The sequence below is a fragment of the Antennarius striatus genome, chromosome 19 (assembly GCF_040054535.1).
Source record: "Antennarius striatus isolate MH-2024 chromosome 19, ASM4005453v1, whole genome shotgun sequence".
Lineage (NCBI taxonomy): Eukaryota > Metazoa > Chordata > Actinopteri > Lophiiformes > Antennariidae > Antennarius > Antennarius striatus.
The window spans coordinates 6,490,779-6,507,135 of record NC_090794.1 but is presented as its reverse complement, the minus strand read 5'-3'; the positions used below and the strand labels follow the sequence as shown (position 1 = coordinate 6,507,135).

The 16,357-nt window shown below is 41.4% G+C and overlaps 1 protein-coding gene across 2 annotated transcripts in view; it reads left to right on the top strand.

The window, feature by feature from the left end:
- The first annotated feature begins 3,092 nt into the window (after window positions 1–3,092).
- The window catches only part of snap25a (synaptosome associated protein 25a), a 34,293-nt gene continuing 21,028 nt past the window's right edge, over window positions 3,093–16,357 (top strand). The window contains exons 1-4 of one of the 2 annotated variants that reach the window (XM_068341896.1): window positions 3,093–3,138; window positions 3,229–3,323; window positions 5,973–6,010; window positions 8,397–8,616. The gene's annotated coding sequence lies outside the window, so the exon portion shown is untranslated. Of the gene's footprint in view, window positions 3,139–3,228; window positions 3,324–5,972; window positions 6,011–6,510; window positions 6,648–8,396; window positions 8,617–16,357 lie in introns of those variants that run through there. The other variant, XM_068341897.1, reaches the window with a different exon arrangement.

Genomic DNA, 16,357 nt, shown 5'->3' with positions numbered 1-16,357 from the left:
GCATGGCCGCACCTAATCACCAAGACCTGTAATTTTCATGGAGCTACTATATTTTTAATGAAGTGTTCAGTCAGACCTGTAACACGGAGGGTAGAAAGAACCCAAAAGCACAACAGTAGAGGTGAGACCGAAACCCAAGTTTAACAGTAAAGCAGGGTCAAAATCAGTTAATCCATGAGTGCGAGCAAACATAACAGACAGGGAGTAGGCAAACAGGCAGAATCCAGAAAACAGACGGAATCAATACACAGTAATAATACGAGATAGGAACACTGGAAAGTGGTACGAATTGCTAACAATCTGGCAAAGAATTGACTGCTGAACAGAATATATGTAGAGTGGAGGTGATTGAATGATGGGCGGCATGTGGCTGAGCAAAACAGGTGACAGGAATAAGTTGATTGCATGCGGGGAGGTTTGAGGGGGTTCTGGAAAGACAGGATGTTAATGACAGGAAAACACTACTGTGGCTAGAATAAAGGAATAGACTCAAGGCCTGAGAGGAGTTGTGACAAAAACAAACCACAATCTTTCTCTGGACCCAACCATAGAGTCTGAAGTACTGTGGTCAAATCAAGGTGATTTAATTTTGGGTAGTGATCCTATTGATTATCATATTAGAGACAAATGATTCATTAATCTAAGGCATAGCTTTTGCTGATCTGGGTTGGAAAATGGACATGATGTTGGGTGACATTGTGTTATTATCGATCTTCATCACGATGCAGTTAGACCTCCAGCTGAGACTTTGTTAAGTCACTGGCAAAGAAGTGGTCTGTTATACAACCCCTCCCCCATGCAACTGAATCACACCTACTATCCAAGTGGGTCGGTATTTACAGCCTTGTTGATGATGAATATGATGAGTCAATCCTTTGGTTTGAGCCTGTTTATTGTTGCTTAGTCATACTGCTCAATAAAAGCTCAGCTCTATCGTTAATATTCTTCCAGTATCTCACAATTTGTCTGCTTTTGTCTGGTGAGAATAATGTGTTGCTCCTAATGTGTGTGAATGGACAGTTTATGCAAATACACTAATACTTGTAGGATTCATGGTTTTTACTACAGAGGGAGAGAGACCCACACAGTAAATTAGCATGAGTGAGAGAAGCTGGTAAAAAAAAGCAGCAGGAAACCAGACCAAAAATGGACACAGGTGACGCACAGAGGATACCCAGTTTCCATAGCAACATGCAGGTGCAAGACACTGGGAGCTAATCTAGCTTTTCGATCTGCTGAGGCAAAACATTTGCATGCGCATCACACCATGAGTATCCCGTATTCACATAAGCTAAAATGCACGCTAACACAACAAGCCACACAGAGCTGCATGAGTCTGTGTTTAACACACACACACACGTGAAGAGCTACACTGGGATGAGTGGGGAGCAGCATGCTGAGCATCGCTGACACATGACGCTGACATATTTGACAGATGATAGCATTCATGAAGGAATAAAGCAAGGAAGTAACCTCGCTAGCACACACACACACACACACACACACACACACACACACACACACACACACACACACACACACACACACACACACACACACACAAAATGGGAGTAGCCTGACACATTAAAATACAGGGGGATGAAAGGATGACGAGTGAGAGTTGACGAGTTGGGGAAAGGGTTGAAAGAATGATGTTGTAGGAGAGGAAGATTAAAAGGGAAGTGGAAACAGGGAGATGGAGTGTTGATTTCTACCCCGGGGCAAAATACGTGGAGGTGGGGGAGGCAGAGAGGTGGAGAACAGGTGGAGGAGTGGAGTTATTGCACAGATGGGAGAGAGGGAAAGCTACAGCTGTTGAGAAGGAGGAACAGGAGAGGAGGAGCAGAGCAGGGGAAATAGGAAGTCATGGGAGGGAGCTACAGCAGATATAAAAGATTGGGTACTAGTTGTGGTTTTGCACATCAGATCAATTTAGTATGACAACAAGAATATGGTAGAAAAAAAACATGGAAAATAAATAAGTTACAATATCCTTTAGTTAAAATCCAATTGCAGAAATTGACTGAAGCTAAGGTAATTTGAAAACAGGTTTGGCTAAATCAACTTGGCTAAGCTTGCAGGTAGTCATGTTCAAATAGGAATTGAAGTCAAACCATTCGGATGCATTACAGCATGTATCGACGACTCAGTACCGAGACTAAGAGACTGGAGGCGGCTGGCTGGTGTGTTCTTGCTTATAGCCCACACTTCCCTGAACCTTTGGGTCGGGAACAGGTGTCTGTTATTTCTGGCCACCTGGTAGTGAGGTGGATCTGCTGGCTGAGCAAGAGGGCAGTCAGACTCGGCAGGACCATGTGTGTCTTCAAGGTCTGTTGGGAACGTCTGTTGGAACCCTCTTTCAGCGAGGTCTTCAACTCCCACTTCTGGGAGAGCTTGTCCCAGACCTGGTGAAAGGCTGGGGACATTGAGTCAGGGTGGACCATGTTGAACTTGGCTGTGATTGATATCCATGTTGTGAAAATATAGAAGTTCCTGGTTATGCCAGCTAGTCACATTCTTGACAGGGGCCTGTATGCAAAGCAGTTTTTCAAGAAGATGTTGTTCAACAAGTGGAGACTCAAAGAACAGCTTTTAACTTCACATGTTTTGGCATGTTTACAGCTGAAAAAGATTTTCAGAGACAGTCCTACAAGCACAAATGCTTCATGGTTTCCTTCACAAAGCATTTCCCCCCAAAGTTCTTGTTGTTCTTCTTCTTCAGAAGCTTGTGCAGTGACTCACCGCAACCCATCTTTCCATGGGTCACAAGATCAAATCTGTAGATGATCTAAAAACATTCAGTGTTGAAAGACCAGTCACTCATTCTCACAGATCATGAGGATGAGTGACTGATGGTGGATTGAACCACTGCTTACTGAACTAGATGCAGAGGAGGAAAAAGGATGAAGTACGTAGAAGCTTTGAAGAGGGACCAGTGCACAGCATTGAGCTTCTGAAGGCCGTGCCGCAAGAGGATCTCACCACAGGAAGTCCTTCATCGTCCATTTATTAATAACTGTGATAAAACGGCTTCCTGTAATAAAACTACTGACACCCTTCCAAACCACTGCAGTTTACCTCACCTGTCTGGGTCCCCTCATCCTATTACATCACCATCAGATGAGAAGACCCAGACAGGTGAGACTTTCTCCGGGTATGACAACATAATCACCTTTGAGTGAGGTTTATGGGATGCTGTAGATAGAATATGTTTCTATCTGTGTTTAGTTTGCAGATTGTCCCTGACAAGATGCCCGAATTTTCACTGGAAGTCCGTGAAAGCACCACAAAGGACTCCTTCCGTGAAGACCCCATCACATCTGGTGAGAACCAGTCAACTCAAGTCAGGTATCTGACAGAAAAAAAATGTAATGAAAAGGACATGAAAACATAATGAGGACACCGATCCAAACAGGAAAGAAAATAGAAAAGCTGAGGAAAATTAAAAACAAAACCATGTCATTGAGGTGTAAGAGATGCGGATCGATTGACCTTCTGACAACCGTCTTCAACATTGGAAACGAGACCTGCAGTCCCACACTTATCATTGCCTCCGCTCTGTCTCGCTCTATCAATACCTCAATTACCAGACTGAATATCACCTTCCCCAGAGAGATGGGAGAGACTGAGAGCTATTCTTCATGCATGTCTTTGTTGATCTGCTCACAGTTCAGTTCCTCTGCAAAGACAAAACAACACCACAGGCCTGCAGGTCACACGAACACAAAAGATGCAAAGTGTCCTTAAACTAATCCCACATCTATGGTAGATGGTGCTGCTGTATCTTTAGCAGCCTGCCAGCTGCAGCTACATTAGTGGAAGTGCTTCTTCTTGCCACTTGGCAATGGCGATAGTAGTCGTCCCAAAGTTTAAGAATGACCCCATTATTTACGTATTTGTCAGCCTTTATAGTTGATGGGACAGCTTTAACAGACAAATAGGAAATGTGGGAGAGAACATTGGTGTTATATTGAAATACTACAAGAAGGTATAGCGGCACTCATCATATATTTATTTACATATCAATATGTCTATCAGTGACGTGCGGTGAGGTTCATGGCTGGTGAGGCACTGATTTCATCATAATTAGATTTACAAACATATGAAGCTACAGTTTAGCTTATTCACCATTTAATTATCAACAGTGAGTCGGTTATTTTTAAAGCCTCAGAGCACCGAGAGATAGATAGATACGCAGATACATAGATATGCTATACGGTATTTATAGCATATACTGATATACCCACAAACATATACATATTGATATATATACAGCATATACACATACTGTATATAGTACATGCACACTACTTAATTATTCTTTTTTCTTTTTTTGCATAAAACACAAGTAAAATAAATAACAGAACCAACATACATGTGAATAGGCTCACTGCTGTTTCATACAAACCAAATCAGTCCTGACAAATCCATGCCGGGTTCAATCAGAGTTAAGATTTCAACATTGCAGCCTAAGTGTGAGAGACACACGTCGTGACAGACTCTCCTAACACTGATGAGACAGAGCTCTAAGAGTGTGTTTGGTACAATGACTATAGGGTCTAATAACTGAGGGAGGGAGAAGCTGAGTTTAGTGCTGAGTCACAGCAAGGCTGCTACTGCAGCTCCATCCCCCACCACCGACCACACATCCCGGCTGACTGACTTCATCAGCTCTCTCTCGCTCTCTTTGTCTCTCTCTTTGTCTCTCTCTTTGTCTCTCTCTTTGTCTCTCTCTCTCTCTCTCTCTCTCTCTCTCTCTCTCACACACACACACACACACACAACACTTTTTTGTTTTGTTTTCACACCTCTCTTTCTGCTTTTAGCTGCACTTATTTGGTATTTTTTGCCATGTCACTCTTTCAGAGCTCACCCCCATCCTCTCCCCCGCCTGCCTCCTACCTTCTAGCTGAAGTTAAATTAAGAATGAATCAGTGAGAGAGGGAGATCAGAGCTTGCAAGCTTGTCTGTTACTGGGTTGATAACGCTTCAGCTGATCTTTTCGTCCACTTGCTGTGTTTTGCTCTTTGACTGTGAGGCCAAGCAGCGCTAAAATCACGCAGTCCATCCGGAATTCCTCCGGTGCTTCACATGCATTCACACACAACCTATTTGGTCTCTGCAAAAGAGAATAAAGGAAGGATGCAGGAAGTGTTAAAAGTGGATAAAAAGACAGGGGGAAAAAATGCAGTTGCAATGTACATCAACATACATTGTACATATAAAGAATTCTAAATATACATGTTTAAAAATAGATAAATGTATTTAATTAGAATAATAATAAAATAAATGAATGAAATTTAAAGAAGAGAGGAAATATGACTCAGCATGGAGATCCAGTATGAAAACATGACATTACATCTGCAATAAATTATACTTTTTTCCCCCTGTTGATTGTTTTAGTTCTATTTTCATTTACTATAAGTTTTTAAACAATATCTTCGACTTCATTGCATAGCAATGGTAGATGTAAAGAAGTATTAAATCTATATTTGTATAAAATTTTCCTCCCAATTATGTAACCCTTTGTGAATTGCTGGCTGACTGTACTTTTGTGGAAAAAATACAAAAAAATATAAACTGAAATAAAACCTTAAAAAACCTCACAACTGAAAAAGAAAACATTAATTCCCTGCTAACTAATGACATTCCGATCAGCCATGTATTGCTACACATGCTAACATGTTAAATTTACATGAAGAATTTGCTTTTGTCCACTTTGCTAGTATTCTGCCATCATCATCATCATCATCATCATCATCATCATCAGCAGCAGCAGCAGCAGCATCATCATCAGCATCATCATCATCATCAAGTCCAGAAGATAGATGGTCACTATTAGCAAAAATGAATAATATTGTTTCTCCTGTGTTGGCACTAGATTTTATTGGACTCCTGTGTGATGAATGTGTGAGCTAACACACCCCAACTGACAACCCCATCAAAACATTCATCCATCTGTTTTCTTGTAGATGAGATGATCGTCTTCGGCCGCTAATTCAACTTACAGGTCAGTCACTATTCAATGCATATTACCCTGTTATAGGGTAATATGCATATTACCCATTTCAGACTGTTACATGTTATGTAAAAATATGTTATATGTTATGTAAAAATGAAAGGACTGTGTTATTCTGTAAACCACCTACTACCACTTGATGTCTGATCTTACAGAGTCCAGACAGAAAGGCAATCCTTCACTGACTTCCATTTCTAATTTGTTTCCTTATAGTCTGGTAATACTCTTTTAGAGGAGAGTGATTGAATGAGGGATTCAGTCTCCTCACTTCCAATAAACACACACTCACACACACACACACACACACACACACACACACACACACACACACACACACACACACACACACACACACACACACACACACACACACACACTCGCTCTTCTGTGTTCTTCTCCTCTGGCTCCCTATCCTGAATGGATTTTTCATGCAGAGTTATCATTATCATTTATTTAAGAGAAAGCTTTGCTCCCGAGTGATGAAAGACACATTTGTTACGGCGCCAAGCAGAAGTGGTGGGTGGAGGAGAAGAGCAGAGGGGCATTCCCACGCTGTGGAGTCCACAGACAATTCGGAATGCTGATCAGTGGATCTCATTCTGAGGAACTGATCAGAAAGGGAAATCAGGTGACTTTAGCATCATTCATATAAAGGGTTGAGTCTTTGAAATAGTGAGAAAGAATGAACACATACACAATTTTAACCAAACATAATGTGACCATCTTTCATGATTATGGTGTGGTATGCTGTACATCATTTCTGTTTAAGGCAGTGTTCAGAGACCTGCTACCATGTACAACATGGTTTAAATGCCATTTTTAGCTGAGTGATTTTGTTCAAGGTCTTTTTCTGAGTAGTACAAATTATGATGAATGACAAATTACGCTGCTGTGAAGCAACCAGTCTGGGAATTTTCAAACTTTTCATTGTAAATTTACATTAAGAAACGGGGCAGTAGCTCCAACTCTAAAGTGTTGTGTGTCAGAATTACATGCAGGATTAGACTATTGTATACATGTCCAACACAACACATATTACAGCTGAGTCTGTTATTGGCTATATATTTACAGTATGCCATTGGAGGTGTCCATGTTATGTCATGTTAATACAACAGAATACACTTAAAATTTCAATGTAAATATGTATCAATATTTTGGGTTTATATTTATTCGTATGTTTTTGACTGCTGACAATTTGGGCTGTAAGAGGTCGTGACAAACAGGTTATAAATATATACATTTACATTCACAGCAGCTCAGTAATTCTGTAAAACATAAACTATAGTTGTTGTTTTTTAACTGCAGAAGATACAATAAAGAACCCACAACCTTAGAAACATCTACTTTGATTTTTAGAGCTGTTAATATACGTCCTGTCTAGTGTACATAAGTTTTGTGTTAACTTGAGCAAGCAAAAATGACAGAGTAACTACATGGTTACCTCCTCCAAAAAGGTGTTGAAACATGACTTCACGCCAGCTGAGACTACGATCAAGTCTTAAAAATGTATTTTGCCAGCTTAAATTTCATTATACAGTAATGCTGTATGTTCATTACAAGACAAATTTAAAAACGCAAATGATCACAAATCAATTACCAGAACACCAATCAGTGAAGTTGGTCTCCTATCTGACTTTGTGAAGAATAACAGTGATTTGGTTCCATTATAAAATAACAAGCACTTAAGAATCTCACCCACATAAATACATAAAAAACAAGAACCAAGGCAGTCAGAGACTGCAACATCATGCAAAGTGTAGGTCAGGGTACCCTGAAAGTAGTACCAGACAAGTGTATAGCTTTTAACTTTCAGGTTAGGTCAAAGCTATGCACTAGCTTTGACTATAGATCAAAGCTAGTGCATAGGTAGATTAAAGCACTAGCTTTGATCTATGATCTTACTCACACTGGCCTTCTCCCTCATTTTCCTATCTTATCCGGTTCCTGAGTGTACAGAAGTTGAAATTTGATCATGACCTAGTTTTTTCAAGGTCAACATCTCCCTTTCATCCCCTTTGCTGCCTGAGTAATCTGCTATTCGGTCCATCTTTCTATCTGTAACGGTTGCGAAGATATTTGGTGGACTAACGAACAAACGGATGAACAAACGGAACGAACGGACGAACACACAAACACTGACAATTACAATACATCACCGCTTTGAAGCGGGATGTTAAAATCAGCAAAAAATGTTGGATCTCAAATCTGTGTGGATACATAAGATGTGATGCAACATAGAAAAATGTGATAGAAATAAAAACCAGGTCATCCTAAAAAAAAATTGTGTAGAAAAGACACATTCAAAAACTTGAACTCAGTTATTTCTCCAGCTGCACCAAAGACTTCTTGAAGACGCTGTCTCTCCCTCTCTTGACAGACATCTATTAAAAGCGGCTGCTGACGTCAGAGTAGCCGCCATCTTTGACGCGCGCTGCGCTGCTTTCCCCTCATTGAAGGAGCGCCGAGGAGGACGGAGCCGACGCGCAGAGCCTCTGCAGCATCCCAGTCAAATACAGACAGGCTGCTATCGGTTAGCTGTTGATAAAACGCCGACATTTCCTCCCATACTGACTGCGGGCCACCGAGAACCGACGCAGGTAAGCCTGGAGACGTTTTCTATTGCATTTCTACCACCTTACATCCATTGATCTGGTTGTTTTTTTGACGCACAAGAGCAGAAGATGTTCTTTATTCGTGAAACACTGCCTGCCTGACATCTATTTCCCCAACCTTTGCTACGGGCGTTTATGTTTAACTCGTTTTTGGAATGTAACGCATAATCCATAATTGTTTGGCGGTAAGAGTGAAGGAGGAAGAGGGGGAAGAGAAGAAGACAAATAGGCGCTGTCTGACCTCCAGGGTGATGAATCTCACACACGCAGTGGATTTCTGGGAGGATGGCTGCGGTGCGCTCTGCGTATCGATGTGGGCGTTTTTTCAGTGTTTCAGCACCTCGGACAGCGCCGGGGAGGAGGAACACCGAGGTGATGACGCGCAAAAAAAAAAAAAAAAAAAAACCCGCACCGAAAAAGTAGAGTTGCGTAGTTGCGTCTTAAACCGAGAGGGATTTAGATTTTATGGATATTTTTTATTCTAGTTTTTGTTTGAGATGTAACGTTTTATGTGCGTCTCCGAGCGTCACAACTGACAGAGGCAGCAGGTGGACTCTGCTCATGAATCACTCATGGATAAAAAACCCCCCCCAAAAAACAAAAAAAAAAACCCAACAGCTCCTGCTGTTTGAAAGAGGAGTCGAGGTGTTTGCGGTGGAGAATTTCATGTGTAGTAAACTGCGCCATGGTGAAGTCGGTGGGAGGAGGGTAGCGATATAAACAGGAGGGAGGGGGCCTGAGGAATGGCTTCGTGAATGCGTCGCTTCCCTTCTGTTTCCACACGTTTTTACGCAGCATCTTTGCCTCATCAGTGGCGCAATCCGTGACATATTCACGAATCCGAGCTCGACGGCTGATGTTTGTGTATATGTGTGTGTCTGTATATACCTATCTGTGTCTGTGTGTGTGTGTGTGTGTGTGTGTGTGTGTGTGTGTGTGGAGGAGCGTGGGAGGACCGAGGTGAAACCCGCACTATGACACCCAGCCCCCCCACCCCTCTCCTCTTCGCCCTCGACCCATCCATCCGTCTCCGGGGCGATGCGCGTTGCGCGTCAGTGTGAACGGACCCCCGTCCGCCGCACATCTCCGTCCCCCACGCGTGGTTCGGTGGCTGGGAGCGACATTTGTACCCGTGCGCTCCACACGCACACGTCGAGTGTTCGCTCGTCTCGTTGAGAACGCGATCGGTGCGCATCGTTTGATGTCATGAAGCGTCCAATCACAACAATCCACGTTGATATAAAACTGTAAAATTTTTTTAAATTTATTTCGTTATTTTTGGAAAACGTACTTGCTATGTGCAGGTGTGGACGCTTTGCTGTCCGTCACGCAGCACACGACACCGCGGCTGCGGAGACAGGATCGTGATGCGGTAGCAGGAGGCACGGTGGTTCGTTTAAAGTGGGTTTTCACGATGCGGCAGACTCGGTATTGAACATATTGATCTCTGGCGCACCTGGAATTATTTTTGAATCGCTCCATGGGGGAGAGTGTGGCGGAGCGGGGTGGGGGTCTCTGTTGCCCGATGGCCGCTGACAGATGCTGTCAGACGATGCTCGACTTTATATTGGTCACAGAGGCGGGACTGCTAGGAGAAATGAGGATTATATTCCTCCCTTTCCTTCAGCGAGTCTGGTGAATTTTAATGACCTCAGAATAAAACATCTTGCTGTAAAGTCAGAAGCAAACAAATATAATCTCTGAAGGAAGAGCAGCCTGCAGGTTTAAGGCTCTGACAGCTGTGGATTTATTACAATGGCAGATAAGCGCCTGCAGCGCACACAGAACACAGTCAAGCCTCCAACGATGCTCCAGTTGCCATGACCGCTATACCATATCCCGTTATGCGGCTGGCACTGTTTGGACTGCAGAGAGAGAGAAAGAGGGAGGGAGGGAGGCCGAAAGCAGGAGGGGGTGGGAGACGATATCAGGCCTGTACAGCATACAAGGAGACAGAGGCTGATCTCTGGTTAAATGGTGACTCACAACAGTATCACCATCCACTGATTGTTTCTCGCAGACATCCCGGCTGTTGTTCACTTCACACTCATCTCTGTTGTGCTGCTTAGAAATAGATCTGTGATTGATACAGGTGAACATTCAGCCGGCCTGCTGTGCATTGTGTGGTTTGCTGCTACAGTTTTGTTTTTAAAAAAAAAGAAAGAAGATATTGCTATACGGAGCAAGTCCTTTTTAAGACTAGAGATTTAATCAAGCCACTGAAAACTCTAAGAATGACACAAATATAGGGTTCTCTGTGTTTAGTGGTTTGAAAGGTCCTTACAGGCTCGAAACCAACCACTCTCCTCAAGTCTACCCACGCATAAGCAGCAGTACACATTATGTGGCCACAGGCCATAAAGCCTCACACAGTATTTTTAAATGAAATGACCATCACAATTAACATGACAAGCTCTGCAACCAGTCCAGGAGTTTGTCTAGCTTTTTCTTTACAAAAGAAATATTTGATTAAAGCAATCAACAAAAAAACTTCTGCTTTGTTTTATTTCTCAGGTCACATCACGATTGGCTGCTGAGTGAGACACACAGTCACAAAAAACAGTTTGGGTCAGGATCTAGAAAAAGCTCAATGAGAAACCAATCCTGGATGTCTGCTGGTTCAATATGTTGGTCCTGCTCTCTTATTCTTCTCAGTAGTGATGGCCACTCCTGATTCATAGTTTAAAGCCGGCGGGGAAAAGGCCACACTGTCTGGTTCATGACTGGATGCTTCTAGGACACGTTATTTGTTTTCAGGTTAGTTTTTTTTCCATCTACAAAGTCAGTAGACCCTAAAATATTGTTTTTGTCCACAAGGCTGTTTTAGTGTACGTCATAAATCTCTTTGAACAGCTGTATCTTGTGGAAGTGATGCTTTAACTTAAGCTATACAAAACTCACAAGGTCAAAACAAAAAAAAAAGAAAATAAATGATACAGGGAAGGTTTAATAAATATGTTGACAATGGATCTATAAAACTTGTTAAAACTACAGACTACTGCAGCTGAGTAGCTTATCTCAGTCTAAGTAATGCAAATAGTGAGAAAAAACTTAGCTGGTTGCTAGGCAAAAAAGTAAAATCAGAAATCGACTAAAAAAAACCTGAAGTAAAACACATTGTGACTTTATGATTTTATATTTAATTCTTAACAAAACATAACATAACCTCCATGCGACATCACAATGTGTCAGTCTTCCAGGTTTAAAGGTGCTGAGGCCAGGATAGCTGTTTTCCATTTAGCTTAGCTAATCTAAAGGCGTGCTAATGTTACCCACACTGAGCGTGAATTTAGCAGTAGGTCCGTTTTAGAACAAGAAACAGAATCCTGAGTAAAGTTATTGTCGTAACTTCTAAATGAGGGGGAAATTTTTGCTGGGAAATGGCCAAGTAAAAAGGATAGTGGTGCATTGGGGTGAGAGGCAGGATTGTGTCCAGGAAGCCCTTAGTGGGAAATCACCTATCACCAAAAGAGAAAACATTTTAATTCCATCCTCATTTGCTATGCTAAGTCGTACCGGTCTTTAGGAAGTTGTCTTTCTACAGCAGTTGCCTTGTATGTTTCCTAAAAGTTGCCATCTTGGTACAATTGTCTCACTGAATCGTGTGAGGGTAGTGTGGGGGCAGTCAGACAGTATTTATACTGATAGGTCACAGGTAGCGACATGAAGTTGTCACAATTGCCCTCAACACTAAAACGGAAGCATGTCTTCTCTAAATATAGCTGTATTTATCTTACTTTAGTTGCACACGCTCTCAGAAGAGACATGACAGGTATCATCTCCCAAACGATGTGCTTGCCTTTGAAGTGTTCTTGGAACTCAGATTGGAAAAAAAATAAATCTTTTTACCTTTTAAATCCATATTTATGAGACTTATACCTATGAGGTCGATCTGCTGTGCTGCCAAGCGCCGTCATCATTCTGCCATCTGTCCTCCCTGGTCTCTCACGGGGTTAGATTATTATACTTTTGATTAATGGAAGGAACTCATGGAGGGGAAAAGGAAAGTGATGGTGAAGGGAAGAAGTGAGAGACGGGAGTTAGATGGCAGGATGGAGAATAGAATAAAGGGCTGTATAAATACCGACAAGAGAAGCTGCAGAGATGTTCAGTCTATCCTCAATACAGATTGTTGAAGGCAAACTCCAGATGATCAGAATGTATGCTCATGATCTCACAGCATTAGCCTGGCATTAGCAATGGCTTTGGCAGCATTCTATTATAAACCATCCCTACACAGGCAGAATAAAAACAAGCATAGACTGCTTCACACTGCGTCACCGAAGCGTGAAGTCACCAATTAATCTGCTCGGGTCAACATGAATACATCCTCCTTCTTCTACGTTACATGTCATTGTGTGCTCAGGTGCAAGGACAATATGACCGTATCAGTCTTCTGCAAACATGATGCTGTGTGGAGTTGTGGATACGGCTTTGGCACAGGGATCAGTGCAGCATTGCGGGGTGTTTTTGTTGGTGCAGGTCTGTCTGTTGGGCCACAGTCATTTATAATGGTGCAGCGCTGCTGACTGAGCTTGAGTTGCAACATTTTCATACAACCATTTCATACATCAAATGGCAGGATGGCTGTCTGACTGTTTTATGCAGCTTGTCTCATTTTAACTTCACAGTTGTGCTGTAACATCTATCACGCGTTTACCCGTCCCACAGAGAGCGATCTCTCATCTATGGTTCTCCCAGAATGTTCTCCTTTTTTTAAAAATCCCATTAAGTTTTTTTAATGGTTTTTCCTCAACCAGTCTGGGGGTGTAAGGGTAAAGGATAGTCTGTACAGATTATAAAGCCCTCGGAGACACATTGTCCTTTCTGAATTTGGACTATACAAATATATTTTGCCTGATTGATTAACTTCGTATATACAGTATACACTATTACTGCTTTACGATGTGTTGGATGTAATAAATACATGGTGGGTTTGACAGTGGTGGTTTTTTTGGTCATGGCTATCCAGTTATATTTTGTCTTTTTTATTTTCACTTCAAATTCATCAGTTTTTAATTCGACTTCTTAAAATTTACTGACAATTCGCTGTCGCATGTTAATAAAACCCATTAGATATTCATAACAATTTTATGTCTGTGACCAAAGCAAGTTAGAAAAAGTCAACATTTTGTATTTTTTACAAATAAAAATATGCCATTAGAAGCCGTTTTTCATTCTATGGTTGAAATGAATTGACTTTTAACAGCGTTGTTTTAATGACTCTCATGTATTTAACAGAGTTGCACATGACACTGAAGAGGTCGGGTCACTGAGGTCCGTGAAAATGAATTTGTAGCATCAAATGTGTCCTGTTAAACTGATAGGAATTCATTTCTCTCCTTTCGCATTACCATCTGTACAAATACACTATGCCAACAATGTGTGACCAAGGGACTAATGAAAGACATCAATATTTATTAGAGTATAACAGCTTGATGCTCTGTTCCTGCAGCATCGCTAAAAGGATTCTGCCTACAGCTGGCTGAAACGTGTGCTGCCTGGGATTCCATCAAACGTGCAAATATAAACAGCTCGTCTTTTATTCTTCACCCCGAGAGCCATCTCATCTTTCTGCCCTGACGTTTTATTGCATTGTAAAATATGAGAGCTTGTGCTGCTAATTCGAAACAGGCTGCAGAAACTCGTGCCGAAATTGCTCGGTTGATTGTTAGTCATATGTTCATCTCTTCACATCGCCCTCCCCGTCTGAAACCAGTCCCACTTTTTTTTTTTTCCTTTCAGCTTTACTGCCAACATCAGCTCATCAGCGCTCTTCCTTGTCATGCTTTGTTCGTCAAATTTTACATCTCCACGTCCCTGTTGCATCCGAATGTCATCTGTAATGTGTAATGTAATGTGACTCTGGGTTCTCCCATGGGTGGACAAATGATGCAGCCACGAACCTTTTTCCCTTACCCCATAGGTGACTGTAATGCAGGGCTGAGGGATATTGGTCGAACTCGGTAAATGCTGACACGCTCTGGTCTTGTCTTTCCATTGCTTGTATCCTCTGTATTTGGAAGAAGGCTGATAAAGAACCACAGTTCCGAAGTTCTACGAGGAGAAGGATGAGGAAGCATCCTCCTTGGTCTTGTTTTCATCCTTGGTCTCTTTGGTCACCATAAACTACAACTGAGTCACCTTCAAGAGGCAATAAAAATGATGATGAAAGTGCTTTTACTTGGGTGCTGCAGGGAAATGGATGGCATGAGTTTTTACATTAGCATACGCGCAGGTCATCATGTGGCAATCCTTCTAGCTATTGAGGACAAGTTCTCACTATTTGACTGGAATGCCAAGCAAGAAACTCGTCATCGATGACGAGAGCTCTCATCCACATCGATACTTCCAGTAAACAGTAAACAGGAACCCCTGGCATCCCAGAACTGCACTTGGGTTTCATAAAGATGACGTAATAATGACATTACAAACTGATTTGTGGTTTTAGTGATGCTGCTGACACCTCAGAACGAACAGTCAATTCAAACACAGGATAGGAATTGATATTCGTTAGTCAGACATGGAATGGATATATTCAGCTCTGATTGGCTCCATATTACTTCCAGTGAAACGGTCTCAACATTCTGAATTAACGCTGTGGCAGCTGACATTTCAGCATTACTATCTGTAAAACCTGCTGTCCTTTATCCTCACCACAAAATGATGACAACAGAATGTTCATGTCAATAAAATTGGAAAAATTTGATTTGAAGTAGGAAAATTATTGGAGCGTTGCCCCGAGCCTAGACAACTCAAAAAGTTGGTGAAAAGTTTGTAGTGATTTGTCCATTTTGAAGGTAATGTTTTGTCAATGGTCAAAACTTTACATTATTTCATTTTTTGAATTTGAACTTTTTGCATTTATTTAATATCCACCAATGTCTACATGGCCGGCATCATTTATTAGTTATTAGTTAATACTTCAAACCGCTATTAACATCTTATCTATATTCTGTGGACAATAGGATACAACACGTGTTCTTAAAAATTCATGAACACATGATGTATGAGAGACAGCTTCCCAACTATGTGTGAGAATATAAATGAACAGTCAACATCCCTTATGCTATATCTCAGGATGAGCCAAAAATAGGCAAAGGAATCCTTCATATTTCTTTGGACTGACATGATTGAATAGCTAGAGGGTGTCAATGTTTCCCTCATAATGATAGTCATTTCTGAGGTATGTCCTGTTTGGTGGAGTAGTGAACTGTATATCTAACAAATAGAAAACTTTTGTCATGGTACTGTTCTATGTCTTAGTCAAACCTCAGGTGGTACCAGGGATTTACAGCTTGTTAAAACAATTATTTCTTTTCCCAAACCTTAACCCATGAAAATGGTTTTGATTTTCTTCCCCAGTTGTAAGTGATAGTGATTTAAGTGGGATAAAATCCTATAATCAGGAATTATTGGACAATGAAGAGACCATAATATCCATTTTTCCTGTAGGGACATCTTTCCTTTCCGTCTAGAATTTTATGATATGAAAACCAGATCAACAAAGGATCAATAAAAAATATCAGGTTTCAGCAAAATGTTTTTTTGTGTTGTGTTCTTGTGAGTATCACAATATCACACCACAGATAAAGACTGATGACTTGTCCTCAATGTGCGCAATATATAATCATTATGCGTATTAGACATTTCCAGAAAGTATATTTTTAAAATATGATGTTTGGCTAGACTATTTTTTTCTTTTACATTGAGTTGAAAATGAAGA